This window comes from Mesoplodon mirus (assembly GCF_964341445.2).
Source record: "Mesoplodon mirus genome assembly, chromosome: 18".
NCBI classification, from domain to species: domain Eukaryota; kingdom Metazoa; phylum Chordata; class Mammalia; order Artiodactyla; family Ziphiidae; genus Mesoplodon; species Mesoplodon mirus.
This window is the reverse complement of record NC_138994.1, coordinates 38,623,617-38,637,592: the sequence shown is the minus strand read 5'-3', so window position 1 is coordinate 38,637,592 and position 13,976 is coordinate 38,623,617.

Here is a 13,976-nt window from a genome sequence, read left to right as displayed (position 1 = left end):
TCCCATCACAGTCTCTGGTACCCACTATAAGAGGGTCTAGGAGTATGTTTACTCTGCGGGCGTGTGTGTGCGTGTGCAGCCACAGATAATAAGATGACGGGGAGGTGTTTTCTGCTTTGGACAAAACTCCATTAGACTGTACATGACTTGAGGGTAGAGACTGTCTTATTCATTTTTTCACTCCCAGTAATTGACACTCAATAACTATTTGCCAGTAAAGAAAGCCAGTTTTCCCAGCACCTTAATCTAAATTATACATCCCTCTTCCTGGAGTATTCGTGGGACCTCCTTGACCATATGTCTTAGTTCAGTTTCCGCCAAAAGCAGCATCAAGGCCCTGGGTGCAAGTAGTCCATTTGAAAGAAAGAAGGGGATCCTGAGGAGGGAACAGGATGTGAGCCCGGCCAGCAATGGCTGGTGCTGATGAGTGGGGAAGAGCTGTGGGGAACCGGGGTGCAACCCTGCTGACAGCTCTTTCTCTGCCCAGTGGGGGACTGGGACACTGACTCGCCAACTCCTGATTCCTGATGGTGGGGTCTGCCCCCGGGGGCATCGACTGCCCATCCTGCACTCCCGCTAGGAGCTGCTCTCTTGCCTGGATTGTTGGGATTTTTTTTTCTCTTTATGGAACAATTTATATTCAGCAGACTCTAAACAGAGCTCTTTAAGATGGGGTTTAAGCCGTCATCCTGAGTTTAATGGGCTGGAGTGGGGGCGGGGGGCAGGGGCTCTGTGCTTATTGCCTCTCAGGCCTCTTTGAGTCCACTTTGCGCCCAGGGCCATTATCTCTGCAGCCATCCGTGGCTGGTTTCTCCTGGCCTGACCACTTGCCCCCGCCTTAATCTGGAAGATCAGCGGCTCTGAGCTCAGGGGGCCGGAGACCTTCCCGGAGATCCTGTCCCCACCTGTTCCTGTAGGCCTCTCTCAGACCACAGCACTACCCAGGGAAGCTGCTGGCTTCCTGGAAGGCAGAGGGGATGTAATGAAAAGGGAGGTGCCCAGGGGGCTGGGAGGGAGAACACAGGCGGGAAGATGGAGTCTTCTGTGTAAATGAGGAAAAACCAGGTTGTGGGGTAGAGACCCACTCGTTCATGCAGCCCCTGTGAGCACTTTAGGAAAGACACCTCTTTCTCCCAAGTGCAGCTTGGTGGGAAGAGCACAGGCTGATTTCAGCTCCCTTTGTTCCGTGGGCCAGGCGAGTTTTGCAGTGCACAACCTGAGCAACTGCACAAGGGGGGCTTGTGGGCATCCCTGCCTCTCCTCCTGGCACCACGACAGTACGGCACACAGGCAGCTGGGGATCATAACTCATCAAGTGCTCTTGTCGACCGTGTGCTGGGGATGCAGCTGAGAAAAGCCTGTGCATTTCAGATCAGTCTGTTGCCAGAAATAGACAAGAAAATCATCACTTGAGAAACAAGAAGACAGTGTGACCTCAGAGGGAAGTAACATGAGCAGAAACAAGGCAAGCCAAGGGCATGATCACCGTTTCACCTTCAGCATCCTAGGATGTAGAAACAGAGTTTGCCGAGGGCTCCAAGGAGTCCTCCTGACAAAGCCCCTATTTACAATGTCTCTCAGAGCCGTGGGGAAACGGAGAGGCCCCCAAAGGGCAGCCACGGTGGCAGCTGCTGCCACCCCTAGGGCTGCCCTTCAGCGACACTCATGGCCCGAGGCGAGGAGGGGGTGAGGAAGAGACCCCCAGCGGCCCCCTCCCTCCCTCACTCTCTGACAGCACCTCCCATGGAAGACAGAGGCCCTAGAAAAGCAGCCAGGTGGGTCTGTGTCCAGGACCACGGCCGAGTGGATGTGGAGGAGGCTGAATCCGGAGGGGCAAACATTATTAACTTCTTTTGAAAATGAACAAACAAAGACACTAAGGCCCAGAGAGATCCGGTAACCTGCCCGAGGTCACACAGCTTGCAAGTGAGGAAGACAAGAGCCCCAGAAGCACAGGAGGTTTTAAAGGCAGGGAGAGGGCTTCCCTGGTGGTGCAGTGGTTGAGAGTCCGCCTGCCGATGCGGGGGACACGGGTTCGTGCCCCAGTCCGGGAAGATCCCACATGCCGCGGAGCGGCTGGGCCCGTGAGCCATGGCCGCTGAGCCTGCGCATCCAGAGCCTGTGCTCCGCAATGGGAGAGGCTGCAACAGTGAGAGGCCCTCGTACCACAAAAATAAATAAATAAATAAATAAAATAAAGGCAGGGAGAGATGACTCCTGAGAGGAAAGGCCAAAGTGACTTCCCCAGAAGCTGAGAGCTGAAGGCAAAGTAGGGGTGGGGAGGAAAGGGTGGAATCTCGCTCCAGATAGGAGAAAGCGCATTTGCACGAGGCAGGGGGAAGGAGGGGCAGGGCTGGCACTGGCTTCCCCGCCAAGCCCACAAGCTGGGTGGACAGGCCCTGGGGTTTCAGCAGGGGCAGTCTGACCCCGGTCACATTTCAGGAAGTTCACTCGGGGTTTGCATGGAAAACTTGGGAAGGGTCTAGAGGTGAGGGGGCTGGTGGCCTGGCTTGAAGCCTGGCCATGGGGTGGAGAGCTGTTTAGGAAGTAGAATAATGGGTGAGACCTGGATGGGACAAAGGGAGAAGGGAGGGCAGGACGCTGTTGGATTCAGGCTGTTGCCCTTCACTGAAATGGGGGTGGGGTTAGGGAGGTTGTCAGCTGCAAACACTGGGCTCCAAGCCAGACAGTTGAGGCACAGGAGAGATTTATTAGAGGATAGAGCCGATCCTGGGCCCTTCAGGGAGGCCAGAGCTCTCTCCAATTACAGCCCAAAGGAACGCGGCCTGGGCTGGACGCTGCCCTGCACTGGACGTGACCACTGGTAACTCTGGACCCTGGTGGCCATGCCCACCAGCTCCTGCAGCTTCTCATGAGGGCTGTGTGCCTGGCTGAGCCCAGTCCAGGCGTGGGAGCCTGGCTGCCAGGGGCTCAGGAAGAACGTTTCTGTCTTACTTGTGGGAAAGTCCCCTGACCTGGGCACGATGCTCGGAAGTGCCAGTCAGCCAAGGAGTGACGGGCGTCAGCCCCACGGAGAGAGCTGGGGGCTGTGTGGGCCACGGTGAGGGAGCAGATGAGGAACCGAGGCTTAGGGAGAGGAAGTCTCCTGCCCGGGGTCGATGGCTGCAGGTCTGGAGCCTGCCTCCCCTCCACCACTGCAGGGGAAGCTCTTGAATCCCCCAAGGCGAATGAGAATCAACTCGTCCAAACTTCTCTTTTTCACAGGGTGGAAACCGAGGCACAGGAAGGAAAGGGGCTTGGCAGGGACCCACAGGGGACCACGGGTAAAGCGGGGCCTGAGCGGGCTCTCCTGAGCCCCTGGGCCCTCGGGCTGGGGGGTAGGGGATAGGATGCTGCTTAGTGAGACAGAATGCAGGTGTGATCCTGCTTTCCGAACAAAACAGCTGGTATCCGGCTTTTACATTTTTAAATTTTTGTGTCTTTTTAAATGTTTTTGTCAGCCATCCCCACGGCTGTAAAAATAGAGCTGCACAGACGCAGGCAGAGCTAAGCCGGGGGCCGGCCTGAATATTCAGCTGAAGGGTGCAGACCTCGGGTAAGCAGTGAGGCCTGATGAATTAACCAGTGTCCCTGAGCTGGGCCGGCTGTGCTTTTCCACTTCCTGTGGCTCCTTCCTAGGCCTGGGGCCGGGGGAGGGGAGCCCCTGCCGGAAGGGGAATAGGCTGGGTTTCTGGGTTCCAGGGGGAGTGGGCTTGCCTCTTCCAGGAAGCCTTCCAAGTTTTCAAGAAGTTGCCTCACCTCCTAGGAGAGCCGTGGAGACCAATTTTCTCTTTGTCAGCGTCTGGCTCCTTAAAGTACAGCCCTTGCCATCTGGAAGCGCACCCACCCCCCGCCCCAGGGGGGCTGCTTTACCCCCCAGGAGTTCAGGATTAAAGCAGGAACACAGGTCCCTTGGCCTCACCTAATCCTGGTTTTTGTCTCTCCGTGGGGTTGGTTGGTTGATCCGAACACCTATTTATTTATCCGCCCTGCAGACGCTCACCGGGCGCCGACCAGGCCCTGTGCTGGGTGCAGGTGACGCCGAGCAAGGCAGCCGCCGACCTGGGAGACGTGTATGGTCACCCCGGGGAGCAGGGTGCGGGTGGGTCACTGTCACAAGAGGCTGGTGGCCTGAGGACCATAACAAGCTGAGGTTGGCAAAGGTGGAGGCTGTGTCCACCTCTGTCCCTGCCCCACCCGCTCCCAACCCTGTCTACACTTACAGCCACCCGGGCCTTCTTTCAGCCCTCCTGCCCAGCGTCTTCACATGTTCTCTCTCCCTGCCGACCCCACCGACCTCCTCTGGTCCCAGTTTGAATGTCCACCTTCTCCCTTGCTTGTATGGCCCGTGCTTAGGAAGGCAGGGACAGGGCCTGGCCTCCCCAGCACGATCCTGTACCCAGAACGGGCCTGGGCTCACTGATGACCCCTTCCACCTTCTGCCCTCAGAGATCACCCCAACCTGAGTGAAGCCTGGGCTGTGGAGGCCCTGGAGGCCTGGCAGCTCTAACGAGACACAGTGTTAGCGTCTGCGTCACGGGCTCGCTCTGAGGATTGAACAGGATGAAGCGTGTAGTTAGACCACAGCGCACCATAGGTGTACCGCACTTGCCCTCGTGACCTCGGCCCAGGGGCCACCCTGAGGCCAGGACTCATCCATCACCTGGGACCCAGGGGTGCTGAGCAGAGGGCGTGTCAGTGTCAGAGGGAGGTGGGGCATGGGTGGAGCCGACCTGGGAAAGAGACGATGCCCTGGGAGGCCAGGGTCATGTGCACGTGGGCAGTGGGTCTGGAACCCAGGGGAGCGCCCAGGTGGCTGCAGCCCAGGGACGCGCCGCCTGCCGAGAGGAAGGGCCAGCGAGACCTACCCTGCTGTGGAGATCGGCCTAGAGTCACCATGTTACCCGACAGTCTCATTCCTGGGTCTACACGGAAAAGAAGCAAGAGCAGGTGCTCCACCGGAAACGTGTACCCAGTGCTCAGAGCAGCGCTGTTCACAGCAGCCTGAAGCTGGAAACAGCCCAGGTGTCTAACCAGAATGGTGGGTAAAGTGTGGCGTATCCATGCGGCGGAATGTTATTTGGTCATAAAAAGTGATGAAGTTCTGACACCTGCTGCGGCGTGGATGAACCCAGGTGAAACAAGACAGGCTCAGAAGGCCTGTTTCTGCTCCTGTGCAACGTCCAGAACAGGCAAATCCACGGAGACGGAAAGCAGCTGGGTGGTTTCCCGGGGCTGGGGGAGGGGAGAATGGATTTGGGATGATGGAAAGGTTCTGGAACTAGAGAGTGGTGATGGTCCGATGTACCTAACGCTATGGAATTGTGCGTTTTTACTTGGTTAAAACGGTAAATGTTACATGTATCTTACCACTATTAAAAAAAACAAAAAAAAACAACCCAAGTGACACCATCTGGCCCCAGGCTGACGTCTTGGGGTCCCTTTGTTGCCTTGAAGGCTCCTGGGTGGCACTGGGCTCCACCTTCTGCCCTGGGAGTCATGTCACAGGAGGAGAGGCTGGACCATCGAGGTCAGGGCAGCCACCCACTGGCTGAAGGACCACGGGTGACTCAGAGGCCTTATTTGTGAAACGACAGGGTTGGACTAGAGACACAATCTCTGGAGAGTCTGCCTCTTTGCTCTGAATGTCCTGTTCTGACCCGCAGGAGCGTCAGAAGGGCCAGGGCAGTCAACCCAGGACTTCTCACCCAGGCTCCAGGGCCCCAGGGGAGTCTGCGCCCCTTTTCCCCCATGCCTGGCTCTCGGAGTCCCTTGTTTCCAATTCTGGAAAGTATCCCAACACATGAGTCAGGGATTCTTAATGTTTTCTAGATCATAAACTTCTTAGAGGATCAAATAAAACCGCTAGATTCTCTCCCCAGAGGGGACCCAGAGCTGCGCTGAGAACACCGCTTACGGTGACTCATGAGCTCCATGTGGCTTAGCGATGCATAGCTGTGTTGGCACCGGATGGGCCCAAGTCCCAACCCCGGTCCTGCTGTGACCCACTGGACCTGTGTGCACCTCAGGCTTCCCATCCTCACAGTGGGTGTTAAGAGTGACTCATGTAAACTGCTCGGGAGGTACCCAGTGGAGGTTGGCAAGTCCAGACTCACCGGCGCTGCACCCTCCCCACACCGAGACCGCCACCCCCAGCCCTCACCTGCTCAGAGGGAAGATTCCCCCCTCTGCCGTCTGGGTCCCCTCTCCCAGCCTGGCTCCCCTGCCTTTCCAATGTCACCTCTTCCCGGGCCCTCTGCCGGGAGCAGTTGTTCCCACGCCTGACAGTGCAATCCAACAACTCTGCTGAGCTCAGCCACTGATTCTTTCTCCTTTTTCTAAGGAGACGGTTGTATTGTCTACAAAATAACTGGCTTTATCTCTTCTTTTTCAATATTTCAATTTTATGACCAGTCCATCTGTGTGTATTTGAAAATAATGCAATGTCTTTTTTTTTTTTTTTTTTTGTGGTATGTGGGCCTCTCACTGCCGTGACCTCTCCCATTGAAGAGCACAGGCTCCAGACGTGCAGGCTCAGCAGCCATGGCCCACGGGCCCAGCCGCTCCATGGCATGTGGGATCCTCCTGGACCGGGTCACGAACCCGTGTCCCCTGCATCGGCAGGCAAACTCTCAACCACTGTGCCACCAGGGAAGCCCTGCAATGTCTTTTTGAACTGTTTGTATATATATAGTCCTTATGTTGCCTCTCTGATCTGTCAGTTGCTAAGGAAAACGAATTAAAGCCTCCCTCTCTGTGAAACTGACCATTTCTCTTTATAGTTCTACCAGTTTTTGTTTTAAATATATTGAAACTATGTTGTTAGGGGCACAGCTTTCCATAACCTTTATTTTGCTGGCAGGTTGCCTCTTTCAGCAGCATGAATCCAGTTTTGTCCCTTTTAAAATATTTTTCCTTTGATTTCTGTTCTGATCCTTATGCACACTCACTGATTTCCTTTTGTTAGGACTTTTTTTAGGATGTCTTTTCCCTTCTGCTATGAAACTGTCCTGGGTCGTTATCACTTATTCATGTCTCTTGAAGATGGGATTTTGGCTTTCATCTGTGGAGATGTTTTTCCTGAATAGGCAAATTTAACACATTCACATTTATTGCAACTACAGAAATGTTTGATCTTATTCCTGGTGTCACTTTTGTTTTCTATTTCCTATGCTTTGTTTTCACTCTGTCCTAGTAATTACTGGATTAATTTCATTTTTTCCATTTCAGTTTTTCCTTCTAATAGTTTACAAGTTATATATTCTATTTCTATTTTATGGAGATTTCCCTTGACATTTCACACACATAGTGAATTTTATTCTACCAGTGCTAGACTTATTCTGAACCTATGGCCAGTGAGAGCTTTAGCACACTGCCCTCTGCTCCACAGACCCGAACCTCATTTGTTGCTAACATCTACGAGTTTAGTTCCAGATTGTTACTAATTCTTAAGCAGTCACACTTCCTTAGATTTAGCAAGTTTTGTCCGTTCCTGGCTCATCATTGTTTCTTTTTTAAAATTTTTAAAATTTATTTTTAGCTGTGTTGGGTCTTCGTTGCTGTGCATGGGCTTTCTCTAGTTGTAGAGAGTGGGGGCTACTCTTCGCTGCAGAGCACGGGCTTCTCATTGCGGTGGCTTCTCTTGTTGCGGGGCATGGGCTCTAGGCGCGCAGGCTTCAGTAGTTGTGGCACACGGACTCAGTAGTTGTGGCTCATGGGCTCTAGAGTACAGGCTCAGTAGTTGCAGCACACAGGCCCTAGAGCACGTGGGCTTCAGTAGTTGTGGCGCATGGGCTTAGGTGCTCCACGGCATGTGGGATCTTCCCAACCAGGGTTCGAACCCGTGTCCCCTGCATTGGCAGGCGGATTCTTAAACCCTGAACCACCAGGGAAGTCCCCATATCAATTGTTTCTTGTATTCCATTTCCTGGATTGCTTTTTCTTCTTGCTAGAGCACATCAATTGGTAATATTTTCAAAAAGGAATTGTTTCAATGCCAGACCATCTGAGGCCTCACATGTCTTCAGGAAGGGTTTTTATTCTTACATTTGGCTGGGTATAGAATTCTGAGCATGAAATTACTTTCCCTCAGAATTTGAAGACAATTACTACATTTTCTTCTTGCTTCTAGTATTTGTTACATTCTCTTGCAAACTGTCTGGTTTTTGTCTGTAAATATTTAGAATGTAGTCAAACTTCAACCCCCTGTTCCAACCCAGTGGTGGCACTGGTGGCCTCTTAGAGTCAGAGTTCTGGACACTTTCATTCTCAGCTCTGGGAAGTTTCCTCCTGCATTTTTGTCTCCTTTGAACTAGAAATGAACTGTGTTCTCCATATCTGCTAACCTTTATTTTGCACCTTCCATCCCTTTGTCCTTTTGTGCTGCAACCTCGGGTCCATCTTCTGGCTTGTCTATTTGCTCTTCAGCTGCATCCACTAAGCCCATTTTTTTTTTCAAGTGACCAGATTTTAATTTTCCAAATACTCTAGTTGGCCTTTCTGAGGGTCCAGTGTCCTATCACCTCTGTCTAAGGATATCAGTTATGCCTGTTCTAAGTTCTTGTTCTCATCACATTAGCCCCTTTCCTTGGTATCAGTTCACTTGTTCAGGTGTCTGATGCCTGTCGTTTATACCTGAGGTTCACCCCAGCCACACAGCCTGCCCCCAGCGCGTGTGAGAGCAGAGTCACCCCTAGACAATGCCCGATGTTCTGTGCTGGGGGCCCCCCAACCCCCCGGGTGTGCCGGCCTTCGGGGCCCCTGCCCATCCCTTCGGCTTGGCTCCCACGCTCCCTCCCCCCAACCCCAGATGCCTGTGTTCTCTGCTTGGCCCAGGTGTGTGTGTATTGGGGGGGTGATGGGGAAGAGGGTTCAACTCACCTGGTGGCTCCCATGGAGGTGCCCTAAACCACCATCCTGCAGGGGGCCGGGCCCCCTTGAGCCCCAGACACACCGTCCAGAGTCCCTGGCTCCACTCACGCTTGGCAGCAGCCCCCATCCGTCAGGCTCCCTTCTTCCGTCAGGCCCCGCTGCCCCCACCTTTAAGGTGTTCCACACGGTCGCAGGTTCACCTCCTAGAGGGGGGTGGCTGTTCAGCGCGCTGGGGACCTGGGACCACAGAGGGCTTCGCTGTGAGTTGCCCACCACTAGGGCCTCCTTCCTCGTGCGCCTCTGGGTTTCCCATCCCTGCCCCAAGCGGCAGCTGTGGATGGTGGGAAGGGCACGGCCTTTGGCATTGGGACCGAACCCAGGCTCCGCTCTCTCAGCTTCAGTTTTCACAAAATTAAAACGAACTCATCTCACCTGGCCTCGTGGTCACGTGGGAAGATGGACAACGTGGCTCATGTCCAGCAGATGCTCCAGGAATATGGGGCCCTTCCCCCTACTCTCGACTCTCTTTCCACTCACTTAGTGGGTACCCCCTCCCAGGGTCTGAGTTCAGGCAGTTAGTGCCAAGGAGGTTGGAGGAGGATGGGGCCACGGCCAGGCGGCCCTTGTTTAGGTCAGAGGTCAGGGGCTCGATTGCCACCAGGGTCCAGGAGGCCTGGGTCGTTGGTGGTGGTGGTGGGGGGATGAACCCTCAGCTCGCACAGGGGTGAGAGCTGGAGCCCAACCAGAGCGGCTGACGCCCCTGCCCCCCCAACCCTGGCCTGGGGCCAGACCCCTGGGCACCTGACCCCTGAAAGAATGTTAGCCTGTAAACACGTCTGAGGGCTCCCACCTGCACCTCTGGTTTGTATGGGGTCCCGTGAAGGCAGGGAGACAGGAGGCGAGGCTGGGCCGCCCCAGAGGAGTCTCCAGGAGTATAGGGACCCTCTAGGTCTCCCAGTACCCAGTCCTCCCCAGCTGGGCCCACCTGGACCGCAGTCTCCCGCCCTGGTCTGTCCCTGGGGCCCGAACTGCCACGAGGCCTCTGCTTTCAGGTACCGTCCACTCAGCTGTCAGCAGCTGGGGTCCCCTCTGTGCACAGCCCAGGCCCTCCCCACAGGAGTTTCCAGAACCAGGACGATGAGTCCAGGAGCCGGGCAGGGCTGGTCTGGGTGCCCGGCTCCTTCCGGCCCCGCCCTGGCCCCAGAAGGTGAGAGCAGCCAGAGCTGGTTCTCTGGTGCCATCTGGTGTCCATCTGTGTGAACTGCAGCTCCCGTACAGGCTGGCACCACCTGCTGTCCTCCCGGGCAGCGACTCCTCGGCTCCACACCTCTCCTGGCTCCTACGTGAAAAATTCCCCAATCATTTCCGGCCTCCTTAGGCTCCAGCCTGTGGGTCCAAGCCAGCTTTGCAGAATCGAATCAATAAATTTTCTTTTAAAGTTTCATCCAAATTGCCAACAGGGCCGAGGTGTTGGCTGGGCAGGTGATTGGCTCCTATTTCGGTCATTTGTTGCAGCTGTGGCTTAGTCTTCGAGGGAAGCAGCTTTGTGAGCCTGCAGGCCTGCCCCTCTCCCCTGTGAGGCCCAGCCCCCTGGACGGGGCAGCCGTGGCACGGGGCAGCCGTGGCACAGACCTGCCTTCGTTCCCTCGGACTGCACAGGGCTGGGGAGACGGTGGCCTGACTCTCCACAAGGAGGCTGGGGGTTGGCTGGGTGCCGACCGAATGGAAAATGCAAGCAAGACACAGGAGAGACGTGCCCCAGGAACTGGGAGGGGTGGGGGGCGTCTGGGGGGTGGTCAGGCACAGGCCAAGGCTGCCTGGACCCGCGCACGCTACTGACTCGGAAGCAGGACGACGTCTCAGCCACTTGGAGGTCATGAGAGCGGCGGGTGCTCTGCTGGCCAGGCAGGCTGGACACGGCCCTCAGCCTGGCTGACACGCAGGGTCCGACCTTGTCCACGGTGGCCTGGGAGAAAGGGCAGGAGGTGCTGGTCCAGGGGGCTGGGAGGGAGTTTAGGGGACCTGCCCTTCCTTCCCCACAGTTGCCTGTGTCCCCAGTAATCGCCAGCACCCCCATCTCTTTCTCTCTCTCTCTCTCTCTCTTTCTCTCTCACACACACACACACACACACACACACACGCACCCCTGCATCCATTTCAATGGGCTGTGCTGCTGCCTGGTGCTCAAGCCAGGACTGGCGCCCCTGGTCCCCATCAGAGCTTCCAGAGCCCCCGGCTCTGGCCACTGGGGCTCCGGCCACCAGGCCCCACCTTGTTTCACAGAGCAAATCCACTTCCTCCACCAAGCAGCCGTGCTGTGGAATAAATGTCCCTATTTCCTGCAACCCTTTCTCGCGGAAGCTGACCAACCTTGGAAATGGCTCAGAGACTTGGCTTTGTCCAGGTCACAGCAAGTCGGGGATAAATCAGGCCCCAGCCTCCAGGCTCCCAGTTCCTAGCCCCTCCCCTCCGGGCTCTGGGGGCTGAGCTCGGCCTCAGCCCTCTGTGCTGGGTGGCCCGGGCTCACCTGTGACCCTCTCTGAGCCCTGGCCTCCTGGGCTGGATGTGGGCAGGACCAAATGTAAATACACTAAAACTCAGACCTGCAGGTACATGTTCATTATTCACTATAACTGATCACTTTTAATCAACAGCTAAAACGAATTCAGTCTCTTTCCACCCAAAATGGCTTCTCTGGCCTCTAACTCAGGTTCTTCCCAGGAGCATGTCCCCGCTCCCTGAGGGGACCGATGTCCCCTTCAGAGGGTCTCCGTGTTCATCCCTGCCTAGGGAACATCTGGACCAGGCTCTGGGTCTGCTGGGGCCTGGTCATCCATCCTCCCACGTGACCACGAGGTCAGGTAAGATGCACTCGTTTTAATTTTTTGAAAACTGAAGCTGAGAAAGTAAAGCCTGTGTTTGATCCAAATGCCTGCAGCAGGGGGATAAGGTGCCCTCGGCCCAGCCAGACTCGGCCCCAGGGTCACTCAGCCCCTCCTTGGTGGTCGCCTGATGAGCCCCCAGCCTATGGCCTCATCCATCCTCAGCACCACCTCCACAGGCACCCAGGGACCCTGAGTCCTTTCCTTCCTGTGCCAGAGTGGGGGGACCTTGGGGGCACGACCTCGGCCTTGTTGTGTGGGACCAGCCTCCTCAGCTGGCCAGAGTCTCTGCTGGAATGCCCATCCTCTTTCTCACACTTTGGAGGGGGCAGGGCACCTCCAGGGGCCTGGCCCTCCCTCACTCCAGCTGAGACCCCTCATCTCCTTTCCCTCTAGAGGGGACCCACCTGGCCAGCTCCTGCATCCTCATCCCATGGGTTCCTGCCCTACCTTCCCTTGGGGCCGCAGGACTCATGGCTTCCCCTGGATGGCGAACGGGGGCGACGGGAGTGTCCCTCCTCCCCGCTCCCCACACCTCTGCCTTGGCCTGGCGACTGAGGGCCGTGTCAGCCTGCTGCCCACCGCCACCCTCCGGCTTCCAGGACTTGTCTTCGGTTTCTGCCACAGGCCGGGTGCCTGAGTCTCATCTCCAGATGGAGGCCCAGCCCCTGAGCCCAGACTCTGCTTTGTCCTGGACAGCTGAGCCGTAGGGGGTTCTGGAGTGGGGGACAGTGTTGTGCGGAGGCCCAGAGCACGGCTGCAGCACCTGGCATGCCCTTGGCCCCCCGGGGAGGTGGAAGCAGCCATGGGAGGTGGTTGGTTACAAGGCCACGTAAAGTGCTCGTCAGCTCCCGGGACATGGTGGATGCTGAGGACACTGTCGTTACTGGGGTTGTGATGCTGGGATGGGTCCCAGCTGGGGAAACTGTGACCCAGAACAGTGAAGAAACCATCCTGAGTCTTTCTGCTCCAAACCTGGTGCACTGCTCCTCCCAGGACGCTCTGGGCCTCGAGTCCAGAATATTTACAATATTTTCAAAGGGGTTAGTCTCTGCTCTCGACAGAGCTGAGGCATTTTGAGGCCAGTGGAGAAGGCGAGGGACCCAGCTGACGCATCACCCATGGGAGGGGGCCTTCCTTTTCTGCAGGTCATTAAGGGTCCAGAAGCAAAACATGTGCTTTTCAAGTTTGAAGAAACTCACCTTCATTTAAATGAGGCAGGTGTATCCTGCTTGACAAAAAGGGAATCATAGAGCCCTGCGGTCCTGCCTGTGTCCCCAGCTGCCTCACAAGGAGGGCAGTACCGGCTCCTGGACCAGCCGTCACAGCCACCACCTCCGATTCCCCCCTCTGCTCCAGGTTCCAGGCCTGTCCGGCCATCTCCTTCCTGCCTAGCTCCCTCACTGGCAGCCCCAGGGCCTCTTCAGTGCCTCCCCCACCCCCGCCAGGGCCAGGAGGGCTCTCCCCTCCTTCACCCAGATCTCCGTCAGTGTCACCTGGTGGGAGGGGCCCCCCTGCTCCCTGGCACCTTGAGGAAGTAACCAGACACCGTGGTCCCTGCAATGATTTTTTTCTCCTTGAACTGATTGGGCAGCTGCAGTGGCTGCTACCTCAGGGTGAGTGATTCCAGCTGGCCTGAACTGGCCTTTAAAACCCAGGGCAGCCATCAGCTGGAAGAGCCCAGATGCGAGGGAGGGGCTCTGGCTGGGCCTCACCCCACCCCTGCTCACACCCTGCACTGCACCAGCGGCCCGGAGTGCAGGCTGGGGGTCTCAGCATCCCCCGAGGAGATGTCTCCCTGTGGTGAGAGGTCCGCCCACCAGACGTGGGGTCCCAGAGCCGACCTCAGGGCACAGGCTACGCCAGCGGTGCCAACGACACTGCCAGGGGATGGGGAGGGATGGCCCTCCCCAGGACCTCTCTGCAAGGAAGCACCTCCCCACCCAGCCCCTCCCCAGCCCCCGCTGGAGAAACCAACAGAGCCCAAGACAGCCGTGAACAAGGTGGCCACGTCCAGGGAAGGGCGCGGTTCTCATCAAGCAGAGGCTGCGGTCCCGGACGGTCCAGAGCTGGGGCGTCCGGACTTGATCATTCTAAGCAGGGAGGCGTTCGGAGGGCGGGTGCAGAGGGCCCGGTGGGTAGGCCGCTGCTGGCCGCCGGCACAAGCAGTCAGGGTAAAGAGCCCAGGAAGAGGGTGGCACACCCTGTGACGCGTGTGACCTG